Raw genomic sequence first — 10,235 nt, 5'->3', positions numbered from 1 at the left:
AATTCATTTTTTTCTTTTCTCCCTCTAGGCTTGTTAATCATCAAATTCCTAAAAAGTTTAATTGCTTTACTTCAAAGTTCTAATCTAGTTAATCATCGAGCCAACTTCCACACTTCTTTATTGCTTGATAATTAGGCATAGCTTGATCATTAGTTTAATAGTCAATCCCAATCCTCGAAGGAACGATATTGGGTTCAGTCCATATTACTCGTGTAACCACATATCTGAATGCACGTTTTTTGAGGTAACACAAGCTCTCAGAAGTAGTGTTGAGGGAGAAAGTAGATAAAAGATTAAGATAAAGGGAAATAGGCCATCAAAGCTTGATTTTATTTAACAATGATCACACTCTACAAGATCAACCGAGTTCAAGAAGAGAAAGGAATGATCTGGAAAGGAATCGGTTAGGAGACAAATAAAATACATGAAAAGAAAGATCACTAAAACTGTAATTTTAGAACTAAGTTTGTTGGCAACAAATACTAATTTGCTTACTTGTCTTTTCCCACACCAAGGATCCCCTGCGCAAGGTGAGTCAAGTACGGTTTTGCCCAAGAGCCACTGCTTAATATTGGTCCCAGGCTATGAATCTCAGATGTAAAATCCCTCTCAAATTTCCTACAGATGATTAGTAAACTATGAGAGACAAAGATAGAAAGATGAAATGTTACTTTTTGGAAATTTCGTGTCGTTTGCATTATGAGTAAACTAACACAAGCCTAAAATGTACATGAAGCCCTTACAATGTTAAGGATGGTATTTGATAATTTTAAGCGTGTACCTTAAGGTTTTGGAGTCAAATGAATCGGCGGAAGTAAGTTCGTTGAAGGATTGGAATTTGAGTCATGTTTTGGGAAGATTTTTGTTATTTGAGTTATAAATTGCTTAGAATTACCTTTAGGGGGATTTATAGGGCCCCTTATATGGTTAATAAAGTTTTATACAAGTGCCAAGAAGGTTCCATAAGGATTGGAGGTCAAATGAATCGAAAAGAACGAATTTTTGCGAAAATCAGAGTTTGTGGACCAGTTTGCGGCCGCAAACTGTCTGCAAACTCACCAAAATGGCTGGCCTCACTACCCAAATTCATCCCTAAGGAGAGGAGGGGATATGCAGCCGCATATCCATTATGCTGAGCCGCATCTCCATCGCAAATTGTAGCGGGGGGGGGGGGGGTGATTTCAAGACCTTTTTAAGTCCCAACATATCCCATTTTCATATCCACCTCCCACACATTTCCCCACATTATTAGAGAGTTTTTTAAAAGTTATTGAAGCTTCCACAATATTCCAAAACTTTCCATATCATCAAAAGAGAAGATCAAACATCAAAAACTCCAATATAATCCATTGAAGATGATTGTTCTTGCTTCTCTTCAATGTTGTGATGAACTTGATCTTGGAAAGAGTTGAGTAAGGTGAAGTTCTTCTATTATAAGGTATGCTCTTCATCTTATTTATATGATTAAGTTTATTTAAAGGTTTAGCATGTTTTGGAGAGGAAAAAATCATAGAAAAGAAGTCATAAAGTGTTGAATTGAAGTTGATGACTCTGAGTGAACTTGAAAGGGGATTTTGGATGGATTTAAGATTAAATTGAATATAATTACTTGAATTATGGTATTTTTGATGTTATTATTATTGTTTGGGAGTTGTTTTGGAGTTTGGTGGAAGTCGATAAAATAGGGGAAGTGCTGCCCAAATTCTGCTAGCTCGCTAATTACTCTAGTTTCAACTTAAGAGTATTTTCAACACTTAACCTTAGTATGAATCCTCTGGAATGTAGATTTGCGGTCTTGAGAGGAGAAGGTTAAGTAATTAAGGAGACGTAAAGGTATGTTAAGGCTAACCCTTTCTTTCTTAAGGCATGATTCCATTTTCGTGAACTTATACATGCTATTCATAATGTCTTCCATGATGACTAAGTACTAATGCTCATAGTTCTTGGTGCTCTTATGATATTATTGATCTTGTGCCTCGTTGTTGATCTCATCTTATGATAGTTGACCCTAATGAGAAGATATAGTGAAAATGATGATTCCATAATGATAAATCGGAGGTTCATTGAGCTTGTGTCACTCCGATGGAGTTGTAGTGCTTTCTTTGGATTCTCATTTATTTTTTATATATATGTATGTATGTTCTCCCACTGAGCTACGCCATAGTTGACCTGGTACGGTACCTAATGTGCACTCCACTGCAGTTGGGTACGGATAACACCGAGCCTTGTTATGGCCAGATACGGATAACACCGAGCCTTGTTATGGCCGGGTATGGATAATACCGAGCCTCTATGGCCGGGTACGATATCATTATATATGTAGGTATGGCCATGTTTTTGTTTTCTTTAGAGAAAGGTTAAGTGTTATATCCCGTATTTTTGAACGTCAGATTATTTGCTGAGGTGGGACCCACACATCGAGATTTTTTTTGGGACATCTGAAAATTCATATGAATCACATATGAGAAGTTAAACACGACTCAAGAAGGACCCTTGGGCCAAATCAAAGTGGAAGTCCTCCAAACGAATATTTTTAAGAAAACGTTTTCGGGTGATCTGACTTCAAGGGGAAAAAACGGTATTATAAGTTTGGAATTTGGAAATATACCAAGAAATAGAAGTTGTAGATAATTGAATTAGCTTTCCAACCATAGGTCGTGGGTGCCCAGGTGACGTCGGTACAAGGATATATGAACGTTTTAAGGTCGAAAGGTCAGTGGGCTAGGCCCAACTCGGGACCAAACCGAGTTGGCCCAAAAAAATCAAAAAAATAATAAGGCCCAAATTTGTGAGGCCCAACCGGCCATGGTTATGGCCCAAGCCCATATTACATAAAATTTGGTCAATAAATAAGATGACTAAGTCATCTTTATCACACAACCTCTAGAATATTCAAGAAGTTGAAGAACAAGAAAGAGAAGGAGAAAAGTTGAAGGCCATTTCGGCCAAGGGTAACTTTCCAAGGAAAAATTGACAAAAATTCTTCAAAAATCATTTTCTACCAAGTAAAGGGTGCTTAACAAGGTGGAGTTGTTGTTGGAGCAAGAAAGATTCAAAATCATACAAGTTGCCAAGTTGTAGTCAAGTGAGAAGTTGAAGAAGAAAGGTGAGTTTTGATCTTTCTTTATGTGTTATGAATGGTTTATATGTGTTGTAGTATGTTAAAATGGATGAAATTCATGAAAGAGATAAAAATAGGGGTGTGGCCGTGAGGTATGGAACATGTATATGTGTGTAGAAATTGTGTTTTAATTAATTTATCTAGTGTTTGGTTGTTATTGTTGTGAATGATATGTGGAAAATGGAAGTTGAATAAATTTGGAGAGGTTGTAGTGTGTATGCTTGATGTTGGCCGTGTAGTTGTAGAGTAATATGGAAGAAAAGGAGTCAATTCTATTTAATGTTTTGGTTGTAGTTGAATTGTGGATGCTAGATTGCTAATGAATGCATAATTATCTTGTGAAGTTGAAGTAGGTGGAGGTTTGTTTTAGAAGGTATGTGAATTGAATGTAATGTTCTTGCATGCATGGAAGGTAATGTGGTTAGTATGATGTTGTTGGAATATAGATCATGAGGTTGTGATTGTTTTCATTAAAGTTAGAAAGTTTTTGGAAGAAGTAGTAAGTTGATTGAATATGGAAGTTATTAGTATTGTTGTTGTTGGAATTGTGGTTGATATTTTGGCCGGGTTTGAATTCCCGGGATTGTTGTTGATTGAAATTAGCCAAGTTGAACTTGGTGGGATGGAGTATTTATAGGGGAAGTGCTGCCGAAATTTCGGTAGCCAAATGTTTCCTTAAGAATTCAACTCTAAGTATCCTAATAAGAGTTTTGGTAAACATGACCAATTTGCAGATTTTGACGAGATTGCAACGTGAATTCGGAATAGCAAAAGAAGCGGAAAGAGGTATGTAAGGTTTCACCCTTCTTTCTATGGCATGTCTTAGACGTAATAAGTTGGGTACGCGCCTCGGGGACAACTCTCTTCCCCGGAATCCGCATCCAAAGTTTTCCACTTTTTGTTCAATAGAATTGAACTAGAAAGTGTGCAAATGATGGAAAGACCTCTTAAACCCGTAGAACTTGCTTAAGTGGGACCCGATTACCTTAGGACCCTCACAAGTAATGACATGACACGTAATATATGTAAATCATATACGTCACCCCATCCGGCCCGAGGTGGGCCCGCTACTCTCGGATTTTTCCTTACAGTCTTGCTTGACTTACTTGAAGTGAATCCAAAGGGAACCTTTGATCCCGATTTCGTTACCAAATGATAAATACTATGACTCCTCTAACGAGGGCACTTCCATGACGATAATGATAACAATGATGTTAGATAAGAGAATATGCCTATGATACGTACTACCGGAACGACTCTATGACTAAGATGACTAAGCTAAGTATCTTATGTAAACATGAAAATGATAAACTAATTTTTGAATATTATTTATATTTCCTAGCTATGACTTTATTTTCTAAAAGAATGCAAAGTCTATGAACTGTCATCTATGATGCCCCGATTTCATTCTACGTTTACTTTAATATTATTCCCCGTTAATAGTCTCACCTTAAAATACTCGTTCTGTCACGACCCAACTCCGTAGGCCGCAACTAGTGTCCGTGCTGGACACTCAAACATACCCAATAACCCAAATTAGCAAACGACAGAATATTTTCAAATATAGAAGTCGCTTGGCGTTAATAATAGCCATAAATGAACCAACACCGTACATGGAAGTCGATGAGGCTGTCACAGATCATATCATACCCAAACATATACAGAACCCACACAAGTATGTCTACAGACCTCTATAGATCATAACAAAATCATAAGACGGGACAGGGCCCCGTCATACCCCTGAATCGCATACATATATATAATATAGCGGCAGACTGTACCAATATACAGGCTCTGAACAAAAGAGCGCTCCCAATATAGCAGAATAGATGTCCTAGGCAGGCGATCAGCAAATCTGTCTTCTATACCTGCGCGGCATGAAAACGCAGCCCCCGAAGAAAGGGGGTCAGTACGAAATATGTACTGAGTATGTAAAGCACGGAACGTAGTAAAGAAAGTCATAATCAAAGTAGAAGGTACAGAAAATGGACAAAATGTACAGATTAGCAAAATGTTGATCATAAAGTATAAATAGTATTTGTTGAAAACATATGTCGTACCTGGTCCCAATGCGGAACAAGATCATAACCGAAACAGAATTTACAGAGAAGTGAGTGTGACATCCGAAGTATCAAATGCATATTTTCAAAACATGAGGAGTGTGTTCAGAAACATATACCATATCATGTCTGGCCCCTGCCAAGGGCTCGGCGAAACAGAACGTGGCCACCCCCCGACGCTGGTGCCACCATACATAAGGAACAGAGTAGGGGATAACCCCGTAACATAACATATCATATCATATCAGATGGCCATATCAGATCATATCATATCAGAATGTGTGTACATGGCACAGCAAACTCCAAAACCCATGTACATATATACCTGCCCCCTCACATCGAGGCACGGCGAACAATGCATTGGAATACGCTTGACAACATATCCTGGCCCGGGCTCAGTGTGGGAAACATTGAGGCATCCACGAATGGAGTAGTGAGAGACTAAATGCAACAAAAAAAATATCACAGATTTCCAGAGACTCAATGAGGCATATCAAAATGACAAATCAAATCAATGAAGTCGGACAGAATCATAGTAGGTGTATGTCGTATGTCATAATGAGTTACGGAAGAATATTCTTTCTGGGGTGATTCTCATATTCCAAAATAGTTTACCAGACTCGAGGGAATCATTAAAACAATTTTCCTTAGTAGTTAAAAGGATAGTTAAAACGTTTCATTTTATATTGTTCGAAAATAAGGCAATAGTACAATAAGAGAGCAAAGCGGGAATAGTGGAACTAAATGCAATACAAAATATCGTACCTTTACAGAGACTCAATATAGTACCCCGAATAAGCATCATTAGTAGTTGGAAAAGTAGATAAGACGTTTCCTTAAAAATTTCTTGACATCAAGTTACAAAGGACCATAAGGGTAAAATCGGAAATAGCGGGCCCACCTCGGGACAACCAAAGCGGCGGGCTCAAATTACGTGTATTAAGCTTATGGGGTCACCTACAGAGGTCCTAGGGCATTCCATAACTTCCTAAGTGATTTGGAGAAATTTTGCATAATTTTTCATTAAAGCATACTAAAAGGGTTCAATTCTATTGAACGAAAATGTGACAATTTCAGACGCGGATTCCGATGAGCAGAATATGCTCCGAGGCGTGAATCCGATCCTAGTACATCTAGGACATGCCAAAAGAAGAATCGGGGTGGCTTTACATACCTTTTATGCACTTTACGCCTTTCCAAGTTCACTTCCCGTTTCGTCCAAAATCTGCAAATGGTCACATTTACCAAATGTTAACCATAAGGCTTTAGGCTTAAATCTAAAGTTAACACTTTTCTACAGAAATTTGGGCAGCATCTCCCATATACATATAGCATCCCCGAGAATTCAACTCGACCAAAACAATCAACAACAACCCAACAACACCACCACCAACAACAACAATCACTATAAAACACTCAATATGGCACAACTAGTTCCCTTTCCAACATAGTGCAATATCTTCCATTTCAACTTCAAATTTCCAAACCAAGCTCGATGGTTTCACATTCATCATTAATCTAGATCATCACAATATAATTTGGAAGCATTTCATATCATTTCCACAAAATATTCACAAGATATACAAAATATACAAACTCTCCACCAAAGTCATAATTCATCCAAAACTTCTAATCTTTAACATACTTATTCATAACATGTTTCCATCTTCCTATTACATCAACAATCATCATTATTTGCACCTTAACAACTTCATTTCCATAATGTCATAAAATCATACTAAAGTGACACAAACTTCTACATTCCATTACAATGCAAACTTATATCATTTTACCTTCATTTACATTGCAAGGATCACCACAACACAACTAACATATTAAACAAAATCAATTCATTCCCATTCCAATTTCAATATACCACTCGGCCAATACATATAATTCCAACTTCAACCAAATTCAATCAACTGTCATTTCCAATATGAATTTCACCATAACCACAACTAGAATACAACATAAAATTAACTCATCTTTGACTACACAACCACACATGTACACGGCTACATTCATACATATATATATTCATGCAACTTCCATATTTTCATGAATTTTAACCCTTTCTACTTCCCACAACATAAACCAAACCTTCATAACACATAAAAAGGAATTAAATCTTACCCTTTCTCTTCAACTTCCTCACTTGGCCAAAGTGCGGAAACAATGAAACGGATGACTTATCTTCCGAAACAATTATACTATATTGTAGAGGACCCTTGAATTAGTGGAAATACTACAAGAAAATAATTTTTGGAACAAACTTTAAAGCACCTAATTTCCATGGTCTTGGCCGAAATGGCCCCTTTCTCTTGCTCTTCATCTTTTGTCTTCTCCTTATCTAATTTTGCTTGAAGCTTCAAAAGGATAAAGACCCCTTTTTAATATAATTGTCACATGACTAATCACATGACAATTTCATATTGTGGGTTTGGGCCAAGGCTTGGCCGGCCTCCCTTCAAACTTGGGCCTAAATTTTTTTTCTTTTCATTTTTTTGGGCCAATTCGGTTGGACCCGAGTTGGGCCTAGCCCACTGACCTTCGACCTTAAAACGTCCATATCTCCTTGTACCAACGTCACCTAGTAACCCATGACCTATGGTTGGAAAGCTAATTCAATTATCTATAACTTCTGTCTCTTGGTATTTTTCCAAATTCCAAACTTATAATACCGTTTTTGCCCCTCCAAGTCAGGTCACCCGGAAACGTTTTCTTAAAAATATTCGTTTGGAGGGCTTCCACTTTGATTTGGCCCAAGGGTCCTTCATGAGTTGTGTTTAACTTTACATATGTGATTCATATAGCTTGTCACATGTTCCAAAAAAAAAACTTGATGTGTGGGCCCCACCTTAGCTTACAAATAATCCGACGTTCAAAAATACGGGATATAACACGTTCCTTCAAGGTGAGACAAAGCGATCGCGAGTATTCTATAATATAATCGGAGGTCACCGACCATTACGTCACTCCGATGACTACATGATTCTTCTTTGGGCTTTCCTGCGTGCCTATGAGACATATGTATATAGGATACGTAAATGCATATAAGACATGTAAATGTATGTAAGATATGTGTATATATTTTTAAAACATGCACATGACGAAAGAGCTAGAGCGCTATAGACGCTGATACATGCACATGATACACGTATATGTATATGATAAAAGCACCAGAGCGCTATAGACGATGATGTACCTACACGACACACGTATATGTATATGATAAAAGAGCTAGAGCGCTATAGACGCTGATATATGTACATGATATATGCATGTGTATACGGGGAAAATGGAGGTAAGGGCAGAGCGTTATGAACGCATATCCACCTGATCAGTTGGCATTACATGATATGATATCGTCCCGGACGCGGGATGCCCGGACGCGGGATGTGTATATTTATGGTTAAATGGATCAGCTGCCGACGCCTCGGCAATATGAGATGTCCTATTTTATATGTATATGTATATGAACAAGGAAAGATTCTTAAAGGAAAGCTAAGTACGCATAGCACCTGCCAAGGGTATATATATATATACAGGTTATGTTTCTACCTCAGGACATGTGCTATTATTCTCTTATGTCGTTATTTGCGTTTTATACTTTCCGTATGCTACTATTCATGCCTTACATACTCGGTACACTATTCGTACTGACGTCCCTTCTTGTGGACGCTGCGTTTCATGCCGCGCAGGTCAGCAGACAGGCGGATTTGATCCTTAGAAGCCTTACCAGCAGTGTTGACAGCGCTCCAGTTGTTCCGGAGCCCCACTTTCGTGGTACTATTTTGTGTATGTATTTTCGGGCACGACAGTACTCGACCCTTTCTATGTATAGGTATATTATGTCTAGAGGCTCGTAGACAGATATGTACAGCCAGTTAAGTACAGTTAGGTATATGGTGTTTTGGCATGCTAATGTTGATGTATAAGTGATAACGAAGTTTATTAGTCTATATTCAGAATGACGCCGCTAATGTTAATGTTAAAAAAAAATGGCTCTGTTTACGTGGCTTGCTAAGAGGTAAAGGTAAAACGATAGACAAGGGGTGCTCGGTACAAGTATCGGGTACTCGTCACGGCCCCTAGACGGGTCGTGACATTAAGTATACATGAAGTCACCTTAAGAGGTATTATGAGGTATAAATTGATCTCTTTATCTCATGTTATCTTCATATTTTCATTATTTTGTTATTCATGCCTTACATACTCAGTACACTATTCTTATTGACATCCATTTTTTTGTGGATGTTGCATTCATGCCTGCAGGTAGAGAGGGAGACGGACCAGACCCCTAGGCTGCTTCTTCAGTGATTGTGCAGGGGCACTCCATTTGTTTTGGAGCTGCAGATTAGCTAGTACTATTCTTTTGTGTACATATATGGGCATGGCGGGGTACTGTCCCGTCTTTATGATGTTATGCACTCCTTGTAGAAGCTTGTAGTCGGCTTGATGAAGTTTATATAGACCTGCATATGTTCGATGGAAATTGTGTCTCTTCAGTTTGTGGTAAATATGAGTTAGCCATGTGGCTCACCTAGAAATAATTATAAGAAGTATGTTAAGAGGTGCTCGATAGGTTAGCTCCGGGTACCTGTCATGGCCCTCCGATTGGGTCATTGAAAAAGGGCATCAGAGCAATTCGTCCTAGGGTGTGTCTACGAGTCGTGTCCAGTAGAGTCTTGGTTATGGGTGTGAAGCACGCCACACTTATAAACAGGAAGCTGCAGGGCATTTATGAATGATTGACCTTTCTTTCTTTCTGACCGTGTGTTATGATTTCAGCAATGCCTATGAAGAGAAAAGCAACTGCAGCCTAGAAGGGCAAGTCAATGGCAGGTAGAAGGACTGAACGGGTACTACCTATGGAGGTAAAGGAGGTCGAGTCTCAAAATGAGGTTCTATCTCAGTCCTCTCACACTCCGCCTGCTCCAGAGAAGCAAAGAGGAGCTCCAACTCCAGCACCCCAGTTCCTCCATCAGATGCCTTAGATCAGGAAATGAGAGAGGCCATCCATTGCTAACCTAGTTAGTAGCCGCTCAGGCCCA

The 10,235-nt window shown here is 38.6% G+C and overlaps 1 pseudogene; it reads right to left on the bottom strand.

Moving 5' to 3' along the window:
- Nucleotides 1–491: 491 nt before the first annotated feature.
- Nucleotides 492–10,235, bottom strand: part of LOC132624201 (gamma-tubulin complex component 2-like) — a 91,727-nt pseudogene continuing 81,983 nt past the window's right edge.

The sequence above is a fragment of the Lycium barbarum genome, chromosome 12, assembly GCF_019175385.1.
Source record: "Lycium barbarum isolate Lr01 chromosome 12, ASM1917538v2, whole genome shotgun sequence".
Taxonomy (NCBI): Eukaryota; Viridiplantae; Streptophyta; class Magnoliopsida; order Solanales; family Solanaceae; genus Lycium; species Lycium barbarum.
The sequence above is the reverse complement of the archived record's forward strand: the minus strand, read 5'-3'. Positions and strand labels throughout refer to the sequence as shown.